This window comes from Megalobrama amblycephala, linkage group LG9 (genome assembly GCF_018812025.1).
Source record: "Megalobrama amblycephala isolate DHTTF-2021 linkage group LG9, ASM1881202v1, whole genome shotgun sequence".
In the NCBI taxonomy this organism is placed as follows: domain Eukaryota; kingdom Metazoa; phylum Chordata; class Actinopteri; order Cypriniformes; family Xenocyprididae; genus Megalobrama; species Megalobrama amblycephala.
Window position 1 is genome coordinate 41,002,023 of NC_063052.1, and position 16,362 is coordinate 41,018,384.

The 16,362-nt window shown below is 36.3% G+C and overlaps 1 long non-coding RNA gene across 5 annotated transcripts in view; it reads right to left on the reverse strand.

Moving 5' to 3' along the window:
* The window catches only part of LOC125275933, a 54,966-nt gene that overhangs the window by 13,700 nt on the left and 24,904 nt on the right, over positions 1-16,362 (reverse strand). For all 5 annotated transcript variants that reach the window (XR_007186551.1, XR_007186549.1, XR_007186550.1 and 2 more), the window contains 2 exons: positions 560-664; positions 381-430 (listed from right to left, as the gene is read on the reverse strand). This is a non-coding gene — a long non-coding RNA (uncharacterized LOC125275933). The remainder of the gene's footprint in view (positions 1-380; positions 431-559; positions 665-16,362) is intronic.

Genomic DNA, 16,362 nt, shown 5'->3' on the forward strand with positions numbered 1-16,362 from the left:
CTGTGTGTTAGTGTGTTTGTGTGCATGTGTGTGAGTGATTCTGTGTGTGTGTGTGTTTGTGCGTGTGTGTGTGTGTGTGTGTTTGTGCGTGTGTGATTGTATGTGTGTCTGTGAGTGCTCGTGTGTGTACGTGTGTGTGTTTGTGTGTGCATGTGACTGTGTGTGTGTGTGTGTGTGTGTGTGTGTGTGTGTGTGTGTGTGTGTTACAGGTGGACTTTCTGATGAGAGCATCTGTTGTCTGTACAGATGAGTGACCCACAGCGGGACGGACACACCTTACACAGGAGGTGTGTGTGTGTGTGTGTGTGTGTGTGTGTGTGTCGTAACCTTGTGTCTCTCAATGTCAAGTGCTTTGAGATGATGTTGTTGTATTTACTCACTTTCATTGGTCTGAGATCAGTGTGATCAGTACTTCTCTCTCTCTCGTCTGCTGGATAAAGAGGAAATTGAGGAATTTAGAGCACAAGCGACACTTTGGCTGTGAGCCATACAGTCTCTGAGTCTGTCTCGCTCTGTCACTGACACTGTGTAAACTCTTATCCTCTCTGATCTGTCTAACCTTTCCGTGTGCTGCTGGGAGACGCGTCACATGATCAGCAGTGATGCTGCGGTCCTGATGCTGTGACATGAAGGGTCTTCGAAGGCTCATTGTGATCACACTCACCTGTGTGTGAGACGGAGAGATGAGAAACAGCGAGATCAGATGTGCTGCGGTGGTCTGTGGTGATACTCAAACTGTTTTCACAGCTAAATACACATTTCCATACACACATACCAAATATTGACTGTACTCTATCCAGCTGTAAATCTGCTGCTGGCTCTGGATAGAGTACTGTACGTAAAAAAAAAAAATAAAATAAAATAAAATAAAAAATTAAATTAATAGGACTAAAGGATAATATTATGTACTTTATTTAGTACTTTGTTCCCAAAGGTAAAAATGATAAAATAAAATAAATTATCTTAAATAAATATTTAAATAATAATTTAAATATTTAAATAATAATTTAAATATAATTTAATAATTTAAATAAATAAAAAAGGAAATAAATAATGAAATACATACAATATAATATAATAAAAAATACAATACAAACTAATTATTTATTTTAATCTTTTAAACAAACAAATTTAAAAATATATATATATAAAAATAAAAAATTAAAACAAATAAATAATAAAATTTTAAAAAAATATATTTACTTAATCTAAGTAAATAATAGATTAATAAGGAAATGCTTAATCATTTTAATAAATAAATAAAGGGAAATAAACAAATACACACATTTATTTAAATTGCGTTAAATAAATATTTAAATACATAAATAAATTTAAATAAATAAAAATGAAATATATAAATACATACACACACATATAAATACAATACAAGCTAATCATTTATTTTAATAATTTAAATAAACAAACAAATAAATAAATAGAAATAAAAATGAATAAAACAAATAAATAAAATGTTAAAAATATATATTTATTTAATATTTGTAAATAAATAAATAATAATAAAATGTTTAATAAATAAATACATGGAAATAAACAATTAAATACAAAAAAATAAAATAAAAATAAGCATAACAAATAAATACAATACATTTATTTTTATAACTTAAATAAATAGAAAAAATAAATAAAACAAATAAACAATACAATTAAAATAATATAATTTATTTTAATAAATAAATATTGTTTTGCCAAAGAGAACTGAATACAAAAAAAATAAAACAAGTAAATGAAACAAAAAAAAAATATTTTAAATATGTAAATAAATGTAAATAAAAAATAAAATTGCACTGCTTGCCAAAGAGAACAGTACAGTACTGTACTTCTGCACAGGTGACATTGAACAGAATAAAATAAAACCAAATTTCCAAAAACTCCTGAAGTGAACAGCTCAAAAGTTTTCTCAGCATCATGAGCGTGTGACGGTTTGCTCATCTGGAGCTAAAGAGCAGAAAGCAGTGCTCATGACATCAGCCAATCACAGCTAAACGTCCCCCCGAGGTCCATGAGTGCAAACACCCCGAGAGACGGAGCCCCGCCCCCCCCTAAACATGAACTTGTGCCCCCTGACCCAGATTTGACCCCTCACACACACACACACACACAGACGGCCTCTTCTCCAGTGCATCCCACTGAAGTGAGAAAATAAGACATCGTATCTATTAACACATCCGTCTGAGAGCGTGTGGGGATAAAACACAGAGCAGGACGGGAAAAACTCCCAGACCCAGACTGACCGACTGATGGATGGAGAGGTGAGAGAGGCGGCCGGCGCGGTAACAAGCTGCATCTCTGTTCAAACATGTGGAGGTGAAAATCTCACACACACACTCATATCACACATCGATCGCTCCGATTGATCCACACACACTCTGATCAATAGAGAGGAATCTGTCTGGGCATGTAGAGCCGAACAAAGAAAACTGAAAACCAACAACTCACATCTCAAACCAAACACATTAGTGATTGTGAATATTATTGTGTGTGTGTGTGTGTGTGTCGCACATCAACTGGCTCTCGGGGAATAATTGGGCTGATTTCGGGCAGCGTTCTAACACTGGATGTGTTTCTGTAACGAGTTGAACTCGTTATCACGGGGAACCTTAATTGCTGTGTTCTTACAGCATCTGAGAGCTGCGTGTGACTGTCTGCGCCCACAAACACACAAGATGCGCTTTTCTGCAGCGTACAATTACACAAACATGTGAAATTTGAATAGTCATTGTAAATTAATTGAAAAAATCCTCCCAAAATAGAACTGAGACACACAGCTAGCACAGTTTTTTTTTTTTTAGCATTTATATTTTATATTCTAGTCTAAAAGGTGAAAACAACAGTTTTGATTCAAATAAATTTGTCATTCAGATCTTCTATGGGAAAAAATAATATCTGATGCATTTTTAAAACAGAAAACGAATCACAAGAATATCGACTGTAAATAATTTAGTGCAATGATACAATATTAAAAATAAAGGTTATTGTGCCGATAGCCTTGTGGGCAGCACCGTTGTGCCTTGGGCGACCCGAGTCCCGGCTCGTGGTCCTTTCCCGATCCCATCCCCACTTCACTTGATAAAAATGACAAAAATACATCTTAAAAAATAATAAAAAAAAAAGGTTCTTGTCGGTGCCGATAGCCTAGTGGGCAGCACTGACATTTAGCACCGTTGCGCTTCAGGCAACCCGAGTTCGAGTCCCGGCTAGCGATCCTTTCCCGATCCTGTCCCCCTCTCTCTCCCACTTCGCTTCCTGTCTACTTACTGTCCTATCACAATAAAGGGAAATAAATTAATAAATAAAGGTTCTTTATTGGCTTCCATGAAGAACCTTTAACATCCATGGAATCTTTCCATCACACAAAAGTTTCTTTGGATTATTAAAAAGTTCTTCACACTAAAATAATGGTACTCTTTAAAGAACTGATCACTGAAAGGTTCTTTGAGGAACCAAAAATTGTTCTTCTGTGTGGAAAAAAACACTTTTGGAACCTTTATTTTTATGAGTGTATTTGACATTTTTGCACTTTAAACTCTAAAATTCAACCTTAAAACATTGTGAATGTTCAAGGGTTGAATGGGGACTGAACTAAACATGTTGTGAAAGAGAATTGCAATCTGTGATTTATGACAAATATAATAATGACAACAGTTTTGACTCAAATAAATACGTTTACTTAATTTGTTATTTACATTTTTTATGGGGAAAAAAAATATATCTGATGGATTTTTAAAACAGAAAAAAATAATGTTATTTTTGGTGGAATTACAAGAATATCAACGGTAAATAATTTGGTGCAATGATACAATATTAAAAATAAAGGTTCTTGTCAGTGACAATAGCCTAGTGGGCAGCACTGACATTTAGCGTTGATGCGCTTTGAGCGACCCGAGTTCGAGTCCCGGCTCACGGTCCTGTTCCGATCCCCTCACTCTGCCACTTCACTTCCTATCCTATCACAATAAAGGCAAAAACGACAAAAATAAATCTTAAACAAAAAAATAAAGGTTCTTTATTGGCTTCCATGAGGAACCTTTAACATCCATGAAATCTTTCCATTGCACCTTCGGTTTTTTATAGTGGAAAAAGGTTCTTTGTATTATTAAAAAGTTCTTCACACTAAAATAATGGTACTCTTTAAAGAACTGATCACTGAAAGGTTCTTTGAGGAACCAACAATTGTTCTTCTGTGTGGAAAAAAACCCTTTTGGAACCTTTATTTTTATGAGTGTATTTGACATTTTTGCACTTTAAACTCTAAAATTCAACCTTAAAACATTTCGAATGTTCAAGGGTTGAATGGGGACTGAACTAAACATGTTGTGAAAGAGAATTGCAATCTGTGATTTATGACAAATATAATAATGACAACAGTTTTGACTCAAATAAGTACGTTTACTTAATTTGTTATTTAAATTTTTTATGGGGAAAAAAATAATATCTGATGGATTTTTAAAACAGAAAAAAATAATGTTATTTTTGGTGGAATTACAAGAATATCAACGGTAAATAATTTGGTGCAATGATACAATATTAAAAATAAAGGTTCTTGTCAGTGACAATAGCCTAGTGGGCAGCACTGACATTTAGCGCTGATGCGCTTTGAGCGACCCGAGTTCAAGTCCAGGCTCACAGTCCTGTCCCGATCCCCTCTCTCTGCCACTTCACTTCCTGTCCTATCACAATAAAGGCAAAAACGACAAAAATAAATCTTAAACAAAAAAATAAAGATTCTTTATCGGCTTCCATGAGGAACCTTTAACATCCATGAAATCTTTCCATTGCACCTTCGTTTTTTTATAGTGGAAAAAGGTTCTTTGGATTATTAAAAAGATCTTCACACTGATCACTGAAAGGTTCTTTGAGGAACCAAAAAAGGTTCTTCTGTGGCATCACTGCGAGAAAAAGAAAAAAAACCTAATAGTGTATTTGACATTTTTGCACTTTAAACACTGACATTCAACCTTAAAACATTTTCTGAATGTAAAAGGCTCAAATGTGCTGAACTAATGTTCTGAAACAGAATTCCAACTATAATGTGTGATTTATGACAAATATAATATGAATAGATTATATTTATAAGTACAGTCAGGTTTGAAATAATGAATTGCTTTAGGAGAGGGAGTTTTGATAAATAACTCTTGGTGTTTGGCAGTGATAGTTTGCAATGTAACAAACATAACAAGCTGTGTACTTGTAGCTCAAACACTCGCAACGCCAAGGTCACGGGTTAGATTCTGAAGGAATGCATGAACTGAAACGTAATTCTTCCTTGCAGTGAAATTCACCATCTGCCAAATGCACATATCTAAAATGTTTTATCAGCTGCATTTCCTCAGAATGACCCATTTACTGAAATACGGCCGATAATTATGCATCAAGATGAATTCATCTTTAAAAACAGAAACGCTTCAAGATGTCACAGGCGTAGTTGCACGTTCTCAGTGTGAGTTTTGTGCGGCGCAGACTTGATTTCTCAATAGAAAGTTAATTAATAAGACTAACAAGGCTGTCTAAACATGTCTCCGTCTCTCTGGTGTTGTGCACAGAACTTGTTCGCACGACACGTACTGTACAGAGCGTGGCTCCATTTCCATGATGCATTTATGCATACGCAGACTTCCCCCTTTGAGAATTCATTACCATGCACACACACACACACACACACACACACACACACACACACACACACACACACACACACACACACACACTCGTTACCCGGAATATCACACACGACATTTACAGGTGTTAAAAGATACATATTAAAAATACAGCGCGAAATTCCTCTGATAAGCGAGTGTCTTCCAACCCGCCTGCTCTGAACGACAGAGAGAGAGAGAGAGAATTCTCTGTGCGAGTCGTCTGGATTTTTGGCCCTGTTTGTTAAAGCGAGTCGAGTCTTAAGAAAAAGTGCTAAAATATACAGTGAGAGAAAGTGAGAGGAGTGATCTGAGAGGGGGGAGACAGAAAGAGAGCAAGACAGAAACACACTAACATGAGATCAAGCTGATCAACTCATGAACGTCCAGAGAACGTTTGCACAACCTCTGCACAACAAAACAACTGGGGACTGGGCAAATATTTGTCCTCAGAAGTTAGTTAAATCTGAAAAAAAGTATTTATTTTATTTTAGCAGTATGTTCCCAGATGTCAAAATTATCAAATAAAGTATTTTTTTATGTTAAAGAATAAAATAAAATAATAAAAAAAAAAAAAATAAAATAAAATAAAATAAAATAAAATAATAAATTGTTAGTTTCTGTTATAGTTTGATTCTGTAGTCAGTAAAAACTTAAATAAAAATGGAAGTCTATTATTTAAATAAATATTTTATAGTTTGGGTCTGTTATCAGTGTAATAACTTTGTAAAACAAATGTGTGCGTAAATTTTTTTACAATCTTCTAAATAAATATATGTTTCCAAAGGTATATATATATAACTTTATATGATAAATATAATACACATATACACATAATATATATATATATATATATATATATATATATATATATATATATATACAATCTCTAAAAAATGCTGGGTTAAAAATGGACAAACCAAATTGGGTTGTTTTAACCCAGTGGTTGGGTTAAATGTTTAAATAATAATTAAACAATAAACATTTATTAAATTGCTTATTAATAAATGTTCACCTTTTGATTATTATTGTTGCCTCTAGTAATTATGTGTCTGATTTTTAATTTCCAACATATTTTGGGTTCATTTTAAGCAAGAAATACAGTAATGTAATTTTTAAACAATAGTTGAGTTAAATAAAAATACCCAGCAGGTTGGGCAAACATTTAACCCAACCGCTGGGTTTGTCCATTTTCAACCCATCTTGGGTTGTTTTTAACCCAGATTTTTTTTAGAGTACATATATATATATATATATATATATATATATATATATATATATATATATATATATATATATATATATATATATAAAAGTAAGTAAATAATAAATAAATATGATAAATAAATACATTTCTGTTATAGTATGGGTCTGTAGTCAGTAAGAACTTAACATAAAACAATTAAAGACTATTATAATATTATTATAATGAATGAATGAATAGTTTAATTTATAGTTTGGGTCTGTAGTCAGTGTAATAAGCTCTCCACATTCATTTTAATCAACAATTTCATAATTTTTTAATCAACTTCAATAGCTCTGTAATTTTACAACAATTCATATTTTATTTCTCGTAAGGACTTTTAGGAGATTTCCATGAAGTTAACTTGTGGGCCGAACATCTTCGCAGCAATTGAGACTGAGGACAAAGTTTTGTGGATAAAACTGCCATTCGTTCATCATGAAAACAACCTCATCAATACCAGTCCTCTTTAAAACCCCATCAAACCATCACATTCTCCCAGCGACTCTCCTCCACCTCCTCAATCAGGCCTTCATTAATTTTCCACCTCCAGTCTTTCTGTTCGGCCTGCTTCTCCTTCAGCAAACTAATGGAGCAGAAAAGCAAACAGAAAGCACAACAAACGCTGAATAGAAAGAGGCACGGCTGGGCGGCTCTGAGCAGATTCAATGCCGTCTCTGAGGATCCGCGCCTCACTTTAACCTTCAGCATCTCTCGCTCTTGTCTCCGGCCCTCCCCCTCATGTTAACTACAGGGGCCCAGAGGCGATGCTAATTAATGGCCCCGCTCTCGGCCCCTGGACCAGCCTCAGACCCAGTGTAATGAACGGATTAAGTAGCTGTATTAAGACCTATTTAACCTCCAGCACTTGCCCTGTTTCAATACGTATTAAAGAGCTCTTTAAACCGAGTGGCGGTCTCAATTAAGACACACAAAGACTAACACGCAGAAAGCCGTGTGGGGGGGTTAAGCATCTGCCCAAAGCACACAGAGAAAGAGAGAGAAAGAGAGAGAGAAATGATGCGATGACATCAGCAATCGCAGCAGAAATGACCTGCATGTGAATGTGTGGCTGACTGCACTGCAGAAGATCATTTTCTTACTTTGTATTTTTGTCTTGTTTTCCTATAGAAATATCTAAACTTTCTTAAAGGTGCCATAGAACGTTCTTTCACAAGATGTAATATAAATCTAAGGTGTCCCCTGAATGTGTCTGTGAAGTTTCAGCTCAAAATACCCCATAGATTTTTTTTAATTCATTTTTTTAACTGCCTATTTTGGGGCATCATTAACTATGCACCGATTCAGGCTGCGGCCCCTTTAAATCCTTGCGCTCCCTGCCTCCCGAGCTCTCAACTATAATACAGTGCATAAAAAAAGTTCACACAGCTAATATAACCCTCAAATGGATCTTTACAAGATGTTCGTCATGCATACTGCATGCATGCTTCGGATCATGTGAGTATAGTATTTATTTGGATGTTTACATTTGATTCTGAATGAGTTTGATAGTGCTCCGTGGCTAAAGCTAACATTACACACTGTTGGAGAGATTTATAAAGAATGAAGTTGTGTTTATGAATTATACAGACTGCAAGTGTTTAAAAATGAAAATAGCGACGGCTCTTGTCTCCGTGAATACAGTAAGAAACGATGGTAACTTTAACCACATTTAACAGTACATTAGCAACATGCTAACGAAACATTTAGAAAGACAATTTACAAATATCACTAAAAATATCATGTTATCATGGATCATGTCAGTTATTATTGCTCCATCTGCCATTTTTCGCTATTGTTCTTGCTTGCTTACCTAGTCTGATGATTCAGCTGTGCACAGATCCAGACGATAATACTGGCTGCCCTTGTCTAATACCTTGAACATGAGCTGGCATATGCAAATATTGGGTCGTACATATTAATGATCCCGACTGTTACGTAACAGTCGGTGTTATGTTGAGATTCGCCTGTTCTTCGGAGGTCTTTTAAACAAATGAGATTTATATAAGAAGGAGGAAACAATGATGTTTGAGACTAACTGTATGTCATTTCCATGTACTGAACTCTTGTTATTCAACTATGCCAAGGTAAATTCAATTTTTCCATTCTATGGCACCTTTAAAGAGGCCCTTATTATGCTGTTTGAGCATGAAAAAGTCCCTCTAGTGGGAGTTCTTCTCTATATCAGTGTTTCTGAACGCCTCCATTATAGTCTTGAGTTTTCTTCACAATATTCCTCATTTAAATAATTTATGCACTTTATGAATAAAGGGGCGGGGCCTGGTTGAGTTGATTAGTAGTGTGTTGAAACTGGCGGTTATGGTAAGGGGCGGGACATTTCCCAAATACCAATCACAACACACTGCTCCAGCCGACCAATCAGAGCACATTGTGCTTTTCAGAAGGAGGGGCTTCATACAGACAGGAACTAAACAGAGCGTTACTGACAGACTGGAAAGAGAGGAGCTGCAACAATGGAGAATATGAGGAAAATAATCAACATTCAATCTAGAAATCAAGAAACTCAACAGATTAATGCAAAAGTGAAAGCTAAAACGTTATAGAGGTCTGAGTTTACTGCAAAGCAAATGTACTGAACTAAATTTTATACAAAATATATATTTTACAAAATAATTTGGACTCTTTGCTAGAAAATCAAAGCCACATGTCTAGCCAAGTTGTGATCCAAATTTACAGTTGATATCAGAAAAAAATAGCCGCTAAAAGGATTTAAAATACAGTTTCAATGGTAACGCAATGTCCAATTTCAAAACGCTACTGAGACACTGACAGTTAATAGAGTATAACATTAAAAAATATCTGCCAATCGGAGAGCACGGCAGAGAAATAAACTTACTTTATCTTTCTGACCCCATTGGCAGGTTTTTCATGTGGTGCCATTGCTGACGGCATGAAATGGGAAGGGGTTTTAACACCCTTTTATAGTCAACTGTCTGCTGGACACCTGGTGTAATGAATAATTAGACTCACCTGTGCTTGAATTCTTGTTAAATTAAACATTTGTAGTCTAAAATTTAGCTTTGCTCCAGAGACTGTACTCATTTTTGCATCACCCTAATGTTGTTTTCTAAGTTATATTATTAACCTTACTTTCATGTTATAAATTAAACAGATGTTATATAAAACTTAGCCTTGTCAACATTTTGGAAATAGTTTTTGTGTTCATTGAGATATTGTTTAAAATGTTACTTTTCAAAGGGGGTGTACTCATTTACGCTGAGCACTGTATGCATACCTCATATCTCAACCAGTCAAATCAAGCCAATCTCTTTTGTGCCGTTACACAGCTGCAAGAAGATTAGTTAAATGATTATTTAGTTCTAATACTTTATTGTAGTGCTAGTTACAAAGATTAAAACATATCTACTGAATTAGACGGTGAAAAAAATGGTTTAGTAGATGTATTTATACTAAAGCTGGGATCTTTAGACGTAATATGATTCCTACTAGTCAAGTCAAATCAGTTAAGGTTGTACAAGTGCAGCGAGATTAGTGTAAATGCATGCTAGTCATTAAGAGTACAAATACAGAGCCACTGAAATACAGATGTTAAGTGTGATGTTTAGTGCAATGCTCACGGATAATGGACATAATGACAATAAACTCTCCAATCTAATCTAACAATACTTCTAATACTAGTACCAAAGACAATCTGTAGGGATCTTTATACATAATTTAACTGCACAAACACAACAAAATGACTTAAAACAACATGATTAGTTTTAATATCAATACTTTACATACAATACTTATACTAATACTCCACTTCTTTACTAGTCAAACCAAGCCAGATGCTTATTGCCACTGTACAACAAGATAAAACAACAATGTATAAGCTTTAATACTAGTTAGCTCTAATACTAGTATTAATTACAAAGACAATCTAAGAATTGTATGCTTATGGTCATTGTACTAATACAACAAAATTAGTTTAAACAACATGCAAGCTCCAGTACATTTTAGTATAACATTAGTACCAATGACAAAGACAACCTGGGATCTTTTATACATAATTTGATCTTTACTAGTCAAGTCAAGCCAGATGCTTATTGTCATTGTACAAATACATCAAGATTAGTTAAAACAACTAAATAAAAGCTCCAATACTAGTAACACTGGGTTAAAAACAACTTACGTTGGGTTGAAAATGGACAAACCCAGCGATTGGGTTGTTTTAACCCAGCGGTTGGGTTAAATGTTTGCTGGATAGTTTTATTTAACTCAACTATTGTTTAAAAATTACTGTATTTCTTGCTTAAAATGAACCTGAAATATATTGGAAATTAACATTTTTAATATGTTTAATAAATTAACATTTATTTATAAGTTTAATAAATATTAATTAAACAAACATTAATTAAATTGCTAAAAAAATGCTGGTTTAAAAACAACCCAAGTTGGGTTGAAAATGGACAAACCCAGCAATTGGGTTGTTTTAACCCAGTGGTTGGGTTAAATGTTTGCCCAATGTGCTGGGTAGTTTTATTTAACTCAACTGTTGTATAAAAATTACTGTATTGCTTGCTTAAAATGAACCCAAAATATGCTGGAAATTAACATTTATTAATATGTTTAATAAATGAGCATTTATTAATAAGATAATGAATAATAAACAATAAACATTTATTAAATTGCTTATTAATAAATGTACACCTTTTGATTATTATTGTTGCCTCTAGTAATTATGTGTCTGATTTTTAATTTCCATCCTATTTTGGATTCATTTTAAGCCAGCCATATAGTCATTTTTAATCAGTAGTTGGGTTAAATAAAACTACCCAACAGGTTGGGCAAACACTTAACCCAACCACTGGGTTAAAACAACCCAATTGCTGGGTTTGTCCATTTTCAACCCAACTTGGGTTGTTTTTAACCAAACATTTTTTAGAGTGTATTGATAAATGTTCACCTTTTGATTATTATTGTTGCCTCTAGCAATTATGTGTCTGAGTTTTAATTTCCAACCTATTTTGGGTTCATTTTAAGCCAGACCCAGCAAACATTTATCTCAACCGCTGGATTAAAACAACCCAATTGCTGGATTTGTCCATTTTCAACCCAACTTGGGTTGTTTTTAACCCAGATTTTTTTAGAGTGTAGTTAGTTCAAATACTAGTTCTCATATCCACCAAAAACCTCTTAATCTTCAGCAGCTGAAGCATGGAAACGGGTGTTTGTCATCGTGTTTCCAGTTCTTATGTTGTTTAGTTGTGTTTTCTGAATTGGGTGTTGTGACCACTTACCAAGTTAAATTACTCAAATAATTGTCTTTCAGTAAAGCTTTAAAATGACAGCGTTTCACAGACGTCCATATGCATGTTTTACACACACACGCACGCACACACACACACACATAGTGAAATCTATTTTCTAAGTTGATCTCTCGAGATGCTGCAAAGCGCAAAGAAGGTGTCATGCCAGATCCCCTACCGAACAATACTTCCATTGTTCACTTCGGTAAAGCAAGCTGTCACTGAGGCACGCTTCCCTCTTGTCTCTCTTTGTCGCCCACCATTCGTTTGTTGGTGAGGCGAAGTGGGCCCAATGTGGCCCCAGTGGGGGGCCAGAAACGTCGCGCGTGGCAGCGCCCTAAATTTAGACATCTCTGGAAAAGTCAGTGATGGGCTTTTTTTGAACACGCACCGCGGTAACAACCCTCACCGATTCACACGCAATTAACGATGACCACTGACCGGTAACGCCAGCGTTCTAGGACGTTCCTCGGAGCCGCTAAATGAGATTATATTAAGCGCTTATTATAATTCTCCCTCTTTTCTCTGTTCGTTTAACAATAGGCCTGTTTCACACATAGAAGAGAGGGCTGGAAAGTGTTAATGAGCCCGTGGATCTCAGGACGAGATACTCCACGCTAACACACACACACACACACACACACACAAATGTTAATCCCTATCATTACGCACAAACCTTTGCGTCTATACCGAGAGACCTCAGAGAGAGTGGCACTGGCCACAAACATACTTAACCCGTATTTTCAGTGTTCAGAAAAACAAGCGGCATGTGTGAAGTAAACAGAGAAGTCACGTTAAAAACAAGTGCATCAGTCGGCGAAGAGTCGCTTCACCAGCGCCTGTAATCGCAAAATACTCAAATAAGACACTCCATCTCTTGCGTTTCAGCCTTTACGCATGAAACGAAGTCGTGCAAAGCCCGAGAGATGAATTCTGACACCTCCAGTCGCAAAAATACCTCCCCCATCATAAGGCATTACCGTACATTGCATGCAACCCTCCAAAAACAGCTTTAAAGTCTCTGCTGCGGTTGAGTTCATTAAGATAAGCCGGACCCATGATTCCTGTCAGACTGGCCGAGTCTTAAACCGAACACCATGAGACCCATCAGACTCCATTAGGCTCTGGCACGCTAGCATTTTACCGCTCGCCCCTGGGCCTCCGGGAGGGAGGGGCTTGTGGGGATGATTGACAGCTGACAGTAGGGAAAGTGAGTTGCAGTAAGAGGCTCACGCTTGAGAAGAGGTTAACCGCAGATGGGAGGTGACACGGAGACACACGCGGCAAGATTTGCGTTCCTCTCTTCATTACACACTCCAGTGATACTGTCACTCATGCTAGCAATCACGGGAAGCAAGGACTGCTGGGAAGAGGCCGCGTTCGGTACGGGACGCCGAACCGCTGTGCTGGTGTGCTTGCCATCAGTGCGTCCAAACATACCGTATAAGATCCTGGGAAAAACAACTTCTTGATTTTTATCACAGCGCTTCATGGGTGGTAAACATGCTTAAAAGGGATAGTTCACCCAAAAATGAAAATTATCCCATGATTTATTCACACTCAAGCCATCCTAGGTGTATATGACTATCTTTTTTCAGAGTAAGATGAACACAATCAGAGATAAATAAAAAAATATCCTGGCTCTTCCAAGCTTCATAATGGGGGTCGAGATTTTGAAGCCCAAAAAAGTGCATCCATCCATCATAAAAATAATCCATACGACTCCATTAATGAAGGCCTTATAAAGTGAAGCGATGGGTTTTTGTAAGAAAAATATTCATATTAAAACGTTATAATCATTGGCTTCCGGCAACGGCCATATGCGAGTCCAATTCAGGCGAAAGCATGATGCATGACGTAATGACGAACGCAGAAGCGCAAAGGAGAGAGCAAAACAAAACACCGGGCACGAATTAGAAGTCTAAAATGAGAATTTTGTAAAGAGAAATGTTGGAGGATTTCAATATAAGAGAAGAGGAGCTTGAGTTTACGATACTCCTACATCCTGCGACATGCGTCAGGTCAGAGGTCACTCTTCTGCAGAACAAAAAAGTGGATGTACTTTTTTGGGCTTTAAAATCTTGCCCCCCCAATTCACTACCATTATAAAGCTTGGAAAAGCCAGGATATTTTGTAATATAACTCTGATTGTGTTAGTCTGAAATAAGATACACCTAGGATGGCTTGAGGGTGATTAAAACATGGGATAAATTGCATTTTTCACCCAAAAAATGAAAATACTCTCATTTATTACCCACCCACGTGTTGTTCCACATCCATAAGACCTTCGTTCATCTTCAGAACACAAATTAAAGGATTAGTTCACTTTCAAATAACATTTTCCTGATAATTTACTCACCCCCATGTTATCCAAGATGTTCATGTCTTTTTTTTCGTCAGTCGAAATGAAGGTTTTTGATGAAAACTTTCCAGGATTTTTCTCCTTATAGTAGACTTCAATGGGCACCAAACGGTTGAAGGTCAAAATTACAGTTTCAGTGCAGCTTCAAAGAGCTTTAACGGAACGGTACGGAACGAACACGGCGGCAGTTACATTTTTTTCCGTAAGTAGAATAGGGAAGGTGTAGGACATACAGCGTAAGCTTTTTGAAGAATACGGAAAGCGGAAGCACGTGCAAGGCGATCATTTGTGTTTATAACATTTACATTTTTTTCGAAAATGACCGATCGTTTCGCTAGATAAGACTCATATTCCTCGTCTGGTATCGTTTAAAGCTCTTTGAAGCTGCACTGAAACTGTAATTTTGACCTTCAACCGTTTGGTGCCCATTGAAGTCCACTATATGGAGAAAAATCCTGGAATGTTTTCATCAAAAACATTAATTTCTTTTCGACTGAAGAAAGAAGGATATGAACATCTTGGATGACATGGGGGTGAGTAAATTATCAGGAAAATTTTATTTGAAAGTAAACTAATCGTTTAATTAACAATACTCAGGTAGGCTGTGGTGTTTAAACGGTGCTCAATAAGTACTAAGAGGCCTAAAGTGTGCCAAGAAAATATATAACACCCCATTACACCACAAACACCCTGAACCACTGATACAAGGCAGGATGGATCGATGCTTTCATGTGGTTTACGCCGAATTCTCACCCTACTGAATGTCGCAGCAGAAATCCAGATTCATCAGATCAGACGTTTTTCCAGTCTTCTATTGTCCAGTTTTGGAGTGTTTTCTGCTGCTGCTCATCTGCTTCAAGGTTGGATGTGTTCAGAGATGCTCTTCTGCAGACCTCGGTTGTAACGAGTGCTTATTTGAGTTACTGTTGCCTTTCTATCAGCTGGACCAGTCTGGCCATTCTCCTCTGACCTCTGACCTCAAACAGGCATTTTCAATCATAGGATATTTTCTCTTTTTCGGACCATTCTCTGTTGTGCGTGAAAATCCCAGTAGATCAGCAGTTTCTGAAATACTCATACTCCAACCATGACAAGTTCAAAGTCACTTAAATCACCTTTCTTCCCCATTCTGATGCATCATCTTGACCATCTCTACATGCTGAGTTGCTGCCATGTGATTGGCTGATTAGATATTTGGGCTAATGAGCAGCTGAACAGGTTTGGATAATAAAGTGGTCGGAGAGCGTATATGTATATATAATAAGCCCTGAAATATTGAATGCAATTTAAACATGATATTTTAAAGGGGTGGTTGATTATGATTTGACTTTTTTAACTTTAGTTAGTGTGTAATGTTGCTGTTTGAGCATAAACAACATCTGCAAAGTTACGACGCTCAAAGTTCAATGCAAAGGGAGATATTTTATTTTAAAGAAATCAGTTATTAAACGGCTGGTAGGGACTACAACGAGCTTCTTCCTGGGTTAGTGACATCACAAACCCTAACATTTACATAAACCAGGCCATGTTGGGCTGCTTTAGAGAAGAGGAAGAGTTGTTGTAGTAGAGTGTTGTTGACATGCCGTCATTTTACGCTTCACAAACGAGGGTCAATTCAATGCAAAATATCAACATGACGGCACATGCTAGTGGATGAGTTGAATCAACTCCACAGCAACTACATCAATTTATCCACTAACCATTCAGAAACGTCTAAAAGTTGTAACTTCTTCCTGAGTCTCTCCATCAGTGTCGACTCCGGTTTGAACAATGTAAGGCTGAACACCGTTACTGACAATCCTCATTTTGGCTGCGTGAGATTCTCCAGCT